At 37.6% G+C, this 13,229-nt stretch overlaps 1 protein-coding gene across 1 annotated transcript in view; it reads right to left on the bottom strand.

Moving 5' to 3' along the window:
- Positions 1-13,229, bottom strand: part of LOC111814600 (phosphatidylinositol-binding clathrin assembly protein-like) — a 64,539-nt gene that overhangs the window by 5,422 nt on the left and 45,888 nt on the right. The window lies entirely within an intron of this gene.

Here is a 13,229-nt window from a genome sequence, read left to right as displayed (position 1 = left end):
GTCTATGTCTATATCTATATCTATATCTATATCTATATATCTATATCACATCTAAGAATAACTATATGATTCGATAGGGCCACTATAAGGTTAAACATGAAGGATGTGTGGGATTTGCCAGGTGAAAATAACAAAATAAGGACATATGCATCAAATCAAAGGCTTTCAAAGCTGAAACTTAACGGCTTATCAATTTTTACCTTAATATGTTGCTAGTTTGTATCACTTTTCTAGTAACCTGATAAGCTCAGATTTCAATACATCCAGAAGATGAAAGAACATTCAATAAAGAATAAATATAAGCATGGCACATGGAGCCATTAATACAATATTCTGAAAATTTCTCTCCCCTGTTCAAAACCACTGAATGGCTCTTTGCTGACTAAAAATAGTGTAAACTTTTCAGCTTCTCTTTTTCTAATCTACTGCACTTTTCCCTTCTAAACTGAGGGAATGTGGCTTTACTCAAGGACAACTGGACAAATTAGAAGCATTTCAAAGGACTCATAACTAAAGACTAATAATACATTGACCTGCTAGAAAGTTTCAGTGATGTTACTGGGCTATGTTCTTGGTCTTTGTCTTTAAGTTATCAAAGAAAATCCGTAAACAATATGCTCATCTAGCAATTGAATAACATTTATTGGAAAGGATAATGACAATATTAAATACTATCAGAAATATTAATGTTCTTGATAAGCTAGAGAGAGAGTCCTAATTAAATAAGATAAACAGTCTTGCCCTTGGATCTTAAAAAGTACCCACACATATATAGAATGGGTTGGAAGTGAAAAAGAAGTTTAAAGAATGTTAGTTGATAATAAGGTTAAATTTTCCTGTTCTGCCTCCTGTCTGAATTTCCCTGCTTCAGAGTGCAGAGAAATTACCTGTTGGGACCAAATAAAGGACCAAAGCAAGTAGGGTACCAGGACCAGGACTTCTTTCTTTACACACCAGTGCTGCCTATAAATCCTGGCCCAAGGATGGAGATTTTGGTCCACTTCCATGATGCTATCAGACAGTCTACCCTCGAATACCCCCATGTGGTGGCTAGACTGAATACCTTCACATCCTAGGGAACCTGTGTGTATGTCTTTGATCACTAAGGGTCTAAATTCTGTTCACTCTTATTAAGAAAGAATCTGTGAAATAACCTGGCTCTCCACGTGTCTGTTCACAATTTTCATCCTGTAATATGTACTTTTTGCCCTGTTATCCTAATAGATGCCCTTTGGAGACTGTTATGGTTTGGGTTTAGATGTCCCCCCAAAGCCTCATGTAGTCATGGGGTAGGCTTCTAGAGTTTGTGATTAATTCATGATCCAATGCTGGGATTACAGGTATGAGTGCTACACCAGCCCTGGGGTGGGTAGCCTGAATGCAATATAAGGAAGGGAAGAGGCTTGCTCTGTGTCCCTGCTCCTTCATTTTTACTCTTTCTGTTTTGTTGGTTTCCTGCCTTCTGCCATGTACCACTCTGCCTTGCAGCCAGTTGATTATGGACTGCAACTCTCACGAACTGTGAGCTAAATAAACCTTTCCTTCATTATATTTTGGATGTCAGTCATTTTGTCCAGCAATGAGAGAAAAGTAACCAAGATAGATAATGATACCTAACCTCTGCTCTACCATACTCCTTTCCTGTGGAGAATTTCTTAATTCTTCTCTTTTATATTCCCCTTAAGTCTATTTCCCTGGGCTTGAGTTCACTCTTCTGGCATACATGCACACCTAGCATCATACTAGATGCTAATCCTCTTCTGGAATTAACTGGAAAATACAATTATTATAAAGGTTCTAGAAAGAACACCAGAGGAAGACTGAAAAGAGGTGTAAGACAAGAGGAAAAGAAGAGTATGGCATTTCTAGAGCTAAGGGGACTGTTTTTCAGGAAGCATTTTTATTTCCATATGGCCCACTCTTTTTCCAGCTCCTTGGCAGTTCCTTCCTCATATTTATGCTCCTTTAATGACTTACACTGGTGAGCCAATTTATAATCACCCATGAGTGTCATGTTCACTTTCTCAACACACTCATACTTCAAGGTTTTTACATTAACCATTTCCTCTGCTGAAATGTTATTCCAAAAGTCTTGCTTCCTTTTCCCTTTCAAATGTCTACTTAAGACTGAGCCACTTTGTCAATAAAATGTTCTCTGACCAGCCTATTTAAAATGAAAACCAACTTACCAATACTCTTAACTCTTCTTCCCTGCTTTAATTTTTTTTTTGTATTTTAAGGAAGGATCTACATGGTGTTCAGGGTCTCACTATTAGATCGGACTTGTAGTGATGTGCCTGTTTACAGCCTTCCTAGAGCTGGGATTATAGGCACATGCACCACCACGCCCATTCTCAATTGCTGTCTCAGCACGCGCCGGTGGTGGGTCCAGCACAGCAGGCCTGGGGATCGAAACCCCAGCCTGTGCGTCTGCTTGCAGGCACTTTGATCCACTGAGCTATTTGACCGGCTCTGCTTTAATTTTTTGTATTGCAATTACCACTTTATTTTATTATTTGTGTCCCCAATAAAATGCATGTTACATAAAAGCATGGATTTTTGTTTGATTATTGTTATGTTCCCAACATTGTAACAGTGTATAGAATATAGTGGGTACTTTGTGAATATGTATTGGCTGAGTGACAGGAAAGAAGGGCTGAAAAAGACAAAGAAGTACTATACATCTGGCCACATAAAAGTCATTGAAGACTTTCACGACAGCAATTTAGTGGGACAGTATACTGGACAGAAGAGACATTGAATTATGTTGACAAGTGACCTGGGAAATAGCCTAAATGTATGTTAATAGAGGCATGGATCATTTTTGCCTTCTTTCTAGAATATTTACTGAGCAGATCTATGTGTAGAACGAACCAAACAAGGCAAGCCTGCTAGAAGATGTAGGCAGAGAAGTAGCATAGTGGGTCTTAGCTTTTGTCCTGCAAGACATGGTGGCAATACAGTAGAGTGGCTTGATCTGACTTGCACTGTCAACAGTCACTCTGCCTGTGGTGTGCAGAAGACAATAAACAGCAAAGGCTGAAGTGTGGAGACCAGATAGTAGCCTACTGTAGAGATCTAGATGAGAAATGATGGATTAGAAATACTTAGAATTCATTCAGAAAATAGATCTTACAGCCTCTGTTCACGAATTGGATGTGGAATAAAAATAGGTGTCAAAAGATAACATTTCAGGCCTAAGCAACAACAAGGATGGGGATTCCAGAAGCTGTGTGTGATTGGGAAAGCTTTAGGTAGAACAGCTTAGGGAAGAGGAACAGTTCAGTTTGGAACATGCCCACTTTGAGATGCTTATCATAGATCAGCATTAGGAATTAGGCAGTTGGACATACAAATTTTGGTAACAGGAAAGAGTTCTAGACTGACAATACAAGTTTGGGAGTCACCTATATAGAAACATACACTTCAAGCCACAGTGTGCATGGAGTCACCAAAGGAGTGACTGTCTGTAGACAAGGCCGTCAAAGATTGAGCCTAGAATGCTACAATACTTAGTGCTGGTAAGAAGGAACTTGAGCAGGAGCAACCAGCATAGGGCACGATGTTTCAGCAATTACATTTTTAAAAAAGTGATCCCAGAACATCTTCATTGTCATCAGAGGAGATTCCCACTTTCTTACCTTTCTATTTCTGTGATCTTCCTTGAGGACTAAGGGAATTAAACTTAATGATTTATGTCTCTGTACTAGTGGGTGAAAGTACTGTGCTACAAACTCCATCACTCACCATCATCACTAACACCATCCTCATATCACAAGCTAGTGATTTTGAGCACTCACTGTGACCTAAACAATATTCTAAGTACTTTACAAGTATTATCTCTTTTAATCTTCTGTTTAATCCCATTTATTTATTTATTTATTTATACAGAGTCTCACTACACAGATCGGACTAGCAGTGATCCTCCTGTTTTCAGCCTCCCAAGTGCTGACATTACAGGCACATGCCACCACACCCAGTCTCAATCACCATCTCCGCGTGCCCCGGGGGCAGGGCCAGCACGGCACACCAGGGATCAAACTCCTGTCCTTGTGCCTGCCTAAGCAGGTGCTTTAGTCTGCTGAGCTACCTGGCTGGCCTTAATCCCATTTTTAAGCCCCATCCTATAGGTGACAAAACAGAAAGGTGCAGTACCTTATTCAAGGTCACACAAATATCAAGTAGGTTCTACCTACTAATACATGCAAGCAATCTGGCACTGTAGCATGTATTCCTAACTGTTATGCTACATGATATAAATTCCACCTATCTGAGGCCTACCAGCAACTGGTATGAATTATTGCTACTTCATTCTTCCAAAATTGCTCAAAAAATAGATTTTAAACATTCTCACTGAAGAAAAATAAGAAAGGACAGTGATTGATATTAATTATCGTGATTTACTCTTTCTACAATTTATACATACATCAAAACATCACATTGAACCCCACACAAATATGCAATTATTATCTATCAAGTAAATAAATAATTTTGAAAAAGGAATAACATAGATTGAAACGTGGGTAAACCTTGAAGACATTATTTTGAGTGACATAAGACAGATGCAAGAGGCTAAATGTTATTTTTCAAGAGCAAAATACCTCATCATGAGGAACTTTCTTGTCTACTAGGTGAAGTTATAGCTTCATGAAGGCATACACCAAAATGAAAAACTTTCTATTTTACTACCACTTGAGCCTTGAATCCCAGTCACAGAAACAGGTGGCAAGTGGCCAAGAAATGGAAAATCCCAGAGGGAACCTCTTTGTGAACTACTCAACATACTGATCACTTCCCCCACCCGTGTGTGTATGGATGAATCTAATACTGAGTATAGCAAAGTCTCTTATTACTAAATCAGTGAAGAGATCAATGTCCAGGTCACAGGCTGGCTCTGGGTCATACACATGCAGGTTGTAGAAACAGCTGATAGTGGAACCTCAGGCCAAAGAGGCAGCCAAAATTTGCTGCTTAAACCAAGTGTTAATTAAAACACAAAAATTAATATTCTCCATAAAAATTTAATAAAAGATAGTGTTACAAAGTAAGAATCAATGGTTGTTCCCATAGTGTAATGGTTATCACGTTCACCTCACAAAGCAAGAGTCAAAACCTACAGTATGCCATCCAAACATACTTGGCACATGATTTCCTGAGAAGTGACACACAAGTCAATGATGCAAAAACATAGGTGTCATGGGGTTAAAGAGATGGTGCAGTGGTATAAGCGCCTGCCTGGCAAGCGCAAGTACCCAAGCTCAATCCCTAGTACCACATTCCATGCTGGTCCCAGAACCCCAGGCACACCAGGCTGGCCAACAAAACTTGGCATGGTGGCACACATCTGTAATCCCAGCATTGGGGAGGCTGAGATAGGAGGATCACTACAAGTCTGATTTGGGTAGCGAGACCTTGTACAAAATAAATAAATAAATAAATAAATAAATAATGTCAGAATAATGTGACAAAGTGGCTATTATAAAAATGTTTGGATAATCAATCATGAACACTCATAAAACAACAGTTAAAATGCGAAGCGTCAGCAAAGAAATAGATACAGAGAAAAAAGACATTTAGAGCTGAAAAATACAATAGCAAAATAAAAATACACAGTGCAAGAACTCAGTAGTAGAATGGAGAAGGTAGAGGAAAGATTCAATGAACTTAATAAGTAAATAGAAACGATTCATTATGAAGAAAAAAGATTTGAAAAAGAAATCAGAGCTCCAAGGACCAGTAGGACAACATCTAAACTATGTGTGGTATAGAGATTGAATTGCTGAAATATGAAAAAGAAGAGTGAGTACATTGCTGAAATAATACTTGAATAAGTAATGACAGAAAACGTCCCCCATTATTCTCATGTTGATAAAAGATATAAAAATTCAGATTCAAGCTAAAGAGACACCAAACAGGCTACCACAAAATCTGTGCCAGCATACATCAAAATCAACTGCTGTAAGTGAGAAAGAAAAAAATACTGAAATCACAATAAAATGATACACATAAAATGGTACAATAATATCTACAGGGAAAGCAAAAGCAATGCTACATATCTGGGTAAATATAATAGACTAATACAATAGATTAACATATAAATATAATAGACTAATATACACATAGTATAATGTAAATATAATAGACTAATTCCTATATAAATATAACAGACTAAGAATTGTTCCACTTGAGTTCTATAGAACATGTCCGATGTCAGAAATTGTTGACCTGAGTCCCCTACAGCTCAACATAACAGCATGGCTTTACTTCCTATACTTTGTTTTTATACTTTTCTGCTGGATGGTCAAGATCAAGATAAAGCAAGACCTATGCAACAAGAGTTGTAGCTTTGGGTCTGAGAAGGTCAGTGAAATGCCCTCAGGATTTATCCTGAGACCCTGTACCTCAGATTGTAGATCCTTTGTCAGTGTCAGCCATGTGGATGAGTCACGGCCCTTACTTGGCCAATGTGCTCTCTGTGAAAGCCTGAGAGAAAGTTTTCTCTCCATGTGACTCTCCTTAGGCACACTCTACATCATTGATCACTTTCCTCTTTGGCCCCATAATTTCCTTGATCAGAAAATTGGGAACATTACTGAGTTACATGATGTTACAATACAAGAGGAAGACCCAATACTATTATGGACTACTGGACTCTTTTAGAATATTTTGCTGAGTTAACACACCTATAATATTCAAATGACAGAACTAAACAAAAAAGGGGATATATAAATGAATGTCCATTTTGTATCTGTGTATTCAAAATGGTTAGGATACATATATAGTTACATTCTCTTAATGAATAGTGGGATTTGTTGTAATAGTGTTTGTAGATAAGATATCATGTCCGCATCTGGAACAGCAAATAACCACTAGGAAGAGAGTATGCAATGTGTTAATTATTAAAACTGTCCTACCAATTTGATTTGAAACCGTCTCATTGCTATTTGTCAATAAAATTATGGAAAAAATATTCTAATAAATCCTCCCTTGGCTCTAAAGTTCAAAAAAAGGAACATGTTTGATGATTGATACAAAAAATGTAAGACTATCTGATGGAATTTTCCAAGGTATGCAGATGTAATTTATAACTTATAGACATGATTTTTAGATTTATAGTAATATATCTTGAGCAATATATGCCCCTTTATATATAAATGTAAAGGTAGCAAGAGAGAGCAAAGCTATATGGTGCTAATATTTCTATATTCCAATAAAAATGGTGAAATGCTGATTGAAAAGTTTGTTTTATAATTGTTACAATAAGCACTAAAAAACCACACAAAGAAATATAGTCCAAATGACAATATATTGAGATGTAATATTAAAAATTTATCAAAGAACACAGGAGTTAAGAAAGAAGCAACAGTGGAGCAATGACAAATAATAAACAATGAAATGTAGACCTAAGTACAAGCCCACCAGTAAAAAAAAAAAATAAATGCAAATGTTCTAAAAACACTGAAGAAAAGCCAGATGTCCAAACAAAATTTTAAAATCAGCCAACTCTATACTATCCACAAAAAACTCACTTCAAATACAGCAATAGAGTCAGCCTAAAAGTATGAGTATGGAGAAATATGTATCATGGAAGCACTCCAAAAGAATGCTGTTACCTTAACATTGAAGTTGACCTCAGAACAAGAAAATTACCAGGGATAAAAGAAAATGTTACATCCTGATAAAAGTGTCGATTACCAAGAAGACATAATAATCCAAACTATGTATATACCAAACAACAGAACTTCAAGTTACATGAAGTATAAACACTTTTATGACCAAAAGGAAAAATAGAGAAATCCACAAGTGCAGCTAGGGAATTGTTTTTGTCTCTGAGTTCTGCAGACAGAATGAATACACATAAAATTGTCCAAGTCACAGAAAAATGCACTAAAACAACAGGATGTAATTGACATTTATGGAATATTTCAGCTAACAACAGCAGAATACACTTGTTCTCAAGTGCTTATGAAATAGTCATAAAGGCAGAACATATCATAAGTCATAAGTTACTACTTAAAAGAATTAAAAATATGCAAAATGTTTTATCAGGCCACAAAGGAATTAAGCTAGAAATCAAAGAATAATAAGAAAATTTCTCAACATTCAGAAATTATATAGCACATCTGTAAATAATCTATAAGTCAAAGAGCAATTATAAAATATATTGAAATGGCTGACAAAGAAAAAAAGAAAAAAACATCAATATGCCTGCCTGGGCTACATAAGTGAGTTCAAAGGCCCTACATAGTGAGATCTTGTGTCAAAAACAAATGCCATCATTATCAAGAGGGAGAGTAGAGATGCCTACCAATTCCTTAAATAGTACAAGGAAAACAAGGGAATACTATGAACAGTTCTGTGCACATACATAAATTTGATCCAATTTGTGATTTCTGTATTTCATCTTCTCTGAATGTCAAAATTTCATTGCAATTTCCTAAGCATCAAATTTCTCAACTTGGCACTTCCTGTTTGTTGTTTGAGAAAGGAGAGAAAGGAAAGCGCAAGGAACCACCGAAGTCACCACCAGCTTACCATCCCGGAGCCTTGAGAGGACCTGCCACACACCTCCTCCTTTCCACCGCCTGTCTTCTACATCCTCGGACTTCTCCTGGCACTGTTCAGACACGGTGGATTGCACCCTCTAACGTGCCAACGGGACCCCTCCAACCCTCCAGAGCCCCCGACCCCAAGCCCACCAAGTGAGTGAGAACTTCTGCAAAACTCTTGAGACGCCCAGATCCAGCCCAAGCCCAGAACCGGCTAGTGTGTGGGAGAGCTTCTGTGCTCCCCTGTGCCCTCTGGGCCACGGGCACAACAGAGGGGCACCACACATTAAAAGTTCAGCCAGAAGGGTACAACAGGTTCACTTCCAAGGGCTGCAGCAGGAAGGAGCTGAACACAACAGCTAGACCCAAGCCAGACATAACTGGTTAAACTCAAACTTAATAGATCTACACCCAAATTTCATCAGGTGCTAAGGTTATAACTGCATCAAAGCTCTATACCAAAGGTTAGAGGTCAGTGCTATACAAAATGATGAAGACAAGGAGCTAAATGCAATCTCAGGCCTTGAGCCCACCCATAACAAGTGCAGAGGACACTAGCTCAGCTGAAATGAAAGAATTAACAGCGTTGGAAGTAAAGAAACAACAGCAGAAAGGTATAGAGGAACTCAGAGGAGAATTAATTTCTGAAATAAAAACAGAAATCTCTGAATTCATAGCATCTGAAGTAAAGAATTGAACACAGAAACATATGGAAGAAACCTAATCTGACAAAAGCTCTACAGTAAAAGAATTACTAACTGCCTATAAAGAAGACATTGATAAAAAATAGAGATTAGAAAAATGATGGATTCCTTGAATGACCAATACAGGAAAAAAATAGATTGCATGAAGCAGAGTCAAAGAGATATACAGGAACTTAAAATCTCAACCACAAGCCTGAAAAACCATCTAAGTGAAAGTGAAGACAGTTTCAGACCTTGAAGACTCTCGTGCAGCTACTTTTTTACTAAAAGTAAGAAAGGATCTCTTAAAAACAACTAAGATGCAGGAAAAAATAGTCCACCAACTGTAAGACAATGCAAAGATGAATAATGTGAGACTAATAGGCATCAATGAGAAAGAAGGAGTCAGTACAAATGATATAAAAAGAATATGGGCAGAAGTAACAGCAGAAAACCTCCAAAATATGAGGAAACAAACTGACATTCAGGTAACCGAAGCATACAGAACGCCAAATAACTTCAACCCAATTAAAAACACACCCAGACATATAATAGTCAAGATCCCAGAAATCCAGCACAAGAATAATGTACTAAAAGCCGCTAGAGAAAAGAAGCAGATTATATTCAAAGGAAAACCCATCAGAATTACGGCTGACTTCTCTTCACAAACCATGAAGGCAAGAAGAGCATGGAGCAGAGTATTTCAGGTCCTCTATGAAAACAAATTCCAGCCCAGACTACTATACCCTGCAAAACTGTCTTTCAAGTTTGATGGAGAAATGAAATACTTTCATGACAAAGAACAGCTAAAGAATTTCATGATGACAAAGCCAACCCTACACAGGCTACTGAAAGATGTTCTAGAGAGGGACCAAAATGATCAAAACAACAAGAACAGAAGGAACCCACAAAAATAGGGCAAACAATAAAACACAGGACAAAAAGGAGGAAACAAGAGCAGGTAAATAACATGTCAATCTTAAGTCAACACATCTCAATTAAAACCATCAATGTAAATGGACTCAATTCACCAATTAAGAGGAATAGACTGGCACAGTGGATTAGGAAACAAAATCCAACAATATGCTGTATACAAGACACACACTTAACTCATAAAGAAATTCACAAACCAAAAATGGAAAATAATACTACACGCCACAGCACCTCAGCAAAAAGCAAGGGTAGCAATCTGGTTTTCAGACGGTCTCAACATCAAACCAAGAATGCTCACACGAAATAAAGAAGGCCATTATATACTGATTAGGGGAAAACTTCAAGAGGAAGAGGTAACAATCATAAATATCTATGCAGCAAACAGAGGAGAATGCACTTATATAAGACAAATTTTAATGTAAATGAACAATCTAATATCCAATGCCACAATCTTACTAGGAGACCTTAACACCCCCTTATCCTAAAAAGATACGTCAACCAGACAAAAACTTAGCAAAGAAGTAGCAGAACTTAACCAGAGCTTGGAGCAAATGGATTTGGAGGACATATACAGAGTGTTCCACCCAACAACAGCTAAATACACATTTTTCTCAGCTGCACATGGGTCATTTTCTAAAATAGACCACATACTATTTCATAGGTTATGCTTAAGTATATGCAAGAAAGCAGAAATTATGCCATGCACATTATCTGACCACAGTGAACTGAAACTAAAAATAAACGACAGAAGAAACCAGAAAAGCCCCCTAAATACGTGGAAATTAAACAACACCCTTCTCAGCAATCAAAGAATCACAGATGAAATTAAACAAGAAATTCAACAATATCTACAATTCAATGAAAATTCAAGCACAACTTAACAGAATTTATGGGATATAATGAAAGCAGTTCTCAGAGGGAAATTCATAGCTGTGAACTCACACATTAGGAAAACAGAACTGAAACACATAAACACCCTAATGCTGCACCTACAACAACTAGAAAAGGAAGAGGAAACCAAACCCAGAGCCCAAAGATGGGAAGAAATCATAAAGATTAGAGCAGAAATTATTTCAATTGAGATGAAGAAAACAGTTCTAAGACTTAACGTATCAAAAAGCTGGTTCTTTGAAAGACTAAATAAAATTGATAAGTCCCTACCTAACCTCATCAAAAGGAGGGAAAAAAATTTCAAATACAAGCAAGGAATGAAAAGGGCGTAATCACCACAGACCCAGTGGAAATTCAGAAGATTATCAATAGCTACTCTGAGAATCTTTACACTCACAGAATAGAAGACACAGATGAAATGGACAGATTCCCAGAAAGGTACAAATTACCAAAACTTAATCAAGAAGATATAACAACTCTCAATAATCTAATAACAGCCAATGAAATATGAAATGTAATAAAAAGCCTGCAGACAAAGAAAAGTCCAGGTCTTGATGGATTCACAGCTAAATTCTTCAAGAAATTTATGGAAGTTAGAGTCCTTATACTCCTCAACCTCTTCAATGAAATTGCAAAGAAAACAGTTCGCCCAAAATCATTCCTGGAGGCAAGTATTATAATGATACCAAAACCAGGGAAACACACACACACAAAAAAAAAATGAGAACTACAAGCCAATCTCCCTCATGAGCATAGATGCAAAAATCCTCAATAAAATCTTAGCAAATAGAAAATAGCAAATCATCAAGAAGATCATACCCCAGGATCACATAGGATTCACACTAGGGATGAAAGGATGGTTCAATATACTGTATCAATAGAGCCAAATCTTAAAATCACATGATCATCTCCATTGATGCAGAAAAGGCTTTTGACAAAGTCCAACACTCATACATGTTCAAAGTCTTACAGAAAATTGGAAAAGAAGACCTCTACTTCAATTTGATAAAAGCCATCTATGATAACCCAATGGCTAATATAATTCTAAATGAGGAAAAACTGAAATCTTTTACTTTCAGATCTGGTACAAGAAAAGGATGTCCTCTATCACCACTCCTGTTCAATATAGTTCTGGAATCATTAGCTACAGCCATCAGACAAGAAAAAGAAATAAAAGGAATAAGAATAGGTAAAGAAGTTAAATTATCATTATTTGCAGATGACATGATACTTTACTTGGAAGACCCAAAAAACTCCACCAAGAAGCTACTAGAATTAATACAGAAATTCAGTAGCGTAGCAGGATAAAAAGTCAATACCCAGAAGTCAATAGCATTTCTCTACACAGATAACAAACACACTGAGAGGGAAATTAGACAAATAATACCTTTTACAGTAGCCCCATGGAAAATGAAATACCTTGGAATTCACTTAACTAAAGAAGTAAAGACCTTTTCATGGGAAATTACAGTACTCTGAAAAAAGAGATTGTAGGGGCCGGGGAGATGGCTCAGTGGAATAAGTGCTTCCAAAGCAAGCACAAGGGCCTGAGTTCAATCCCCGGTTCTGCAAGAGAGAGAGAGAGAGAGAGAGAGAGAGAGAGAGAGAGAGAGAGAGACTGTAGAGTACTTCAGAAAAAGGAAAGATATTCCCTGCTCCTGGATAGGAAAAAAGAACATCGTGAGATGGCCATACTCCCAAAATTGTTGTATAGATTTAATGCAATCCCTATCAGACTACCACCAACATACCTCACAGAGCTAGAGAAATCATTCCTAAAATTTATTTGGAACCAGAAAAGACCTAGAATAGCAAAGGCAATCTTGGGCAACAAAGACAAGGCAGGAGGCATTAAACTTCCTGACTTGAAACTATACTACAAAGGTACTCTGATAAAATCAGCATGGTATTGGCAAAGAAACAGACCTGAGGATCAACAGAATAGATCAGAAGATGCAGAGGCCTCAACGAACACACTCAACCACCTGATCTTCAACAAAGGGGCCAAATACACTTACTGGAAGAAAGATAGCCTCTTTAACAAATGGTGCTAGAGTCCCAGCCCAGGCGCAGCGAGGGCCGGACCCTCTCCCAGCCCCTCGGGCCGCCCCCCACCACTCTGCAGTGCCTCCCCCACCACGCCCGCCGAGTAGGATTTTCTGCCATGTTCCGG

This window comes from Octodon degus, unplaced genomic scaffold (genome assembly GCF_000260255.1).
Source record: "Octodon degus isolate 3935 unplaced genomic scaffold, OctDeg1.0 scaffold00373, whole genome shotgun sequence".
NCBI lineage: Eukaryota > Metazoa > Chordata > Mammalia > Rodentia > Octodontidae > Octodon > Octodon degus.
Note: the sequence above shows the minus strand (reverse complement) of the source record. Positions and strands in the feature narration are given on the sequence as shown.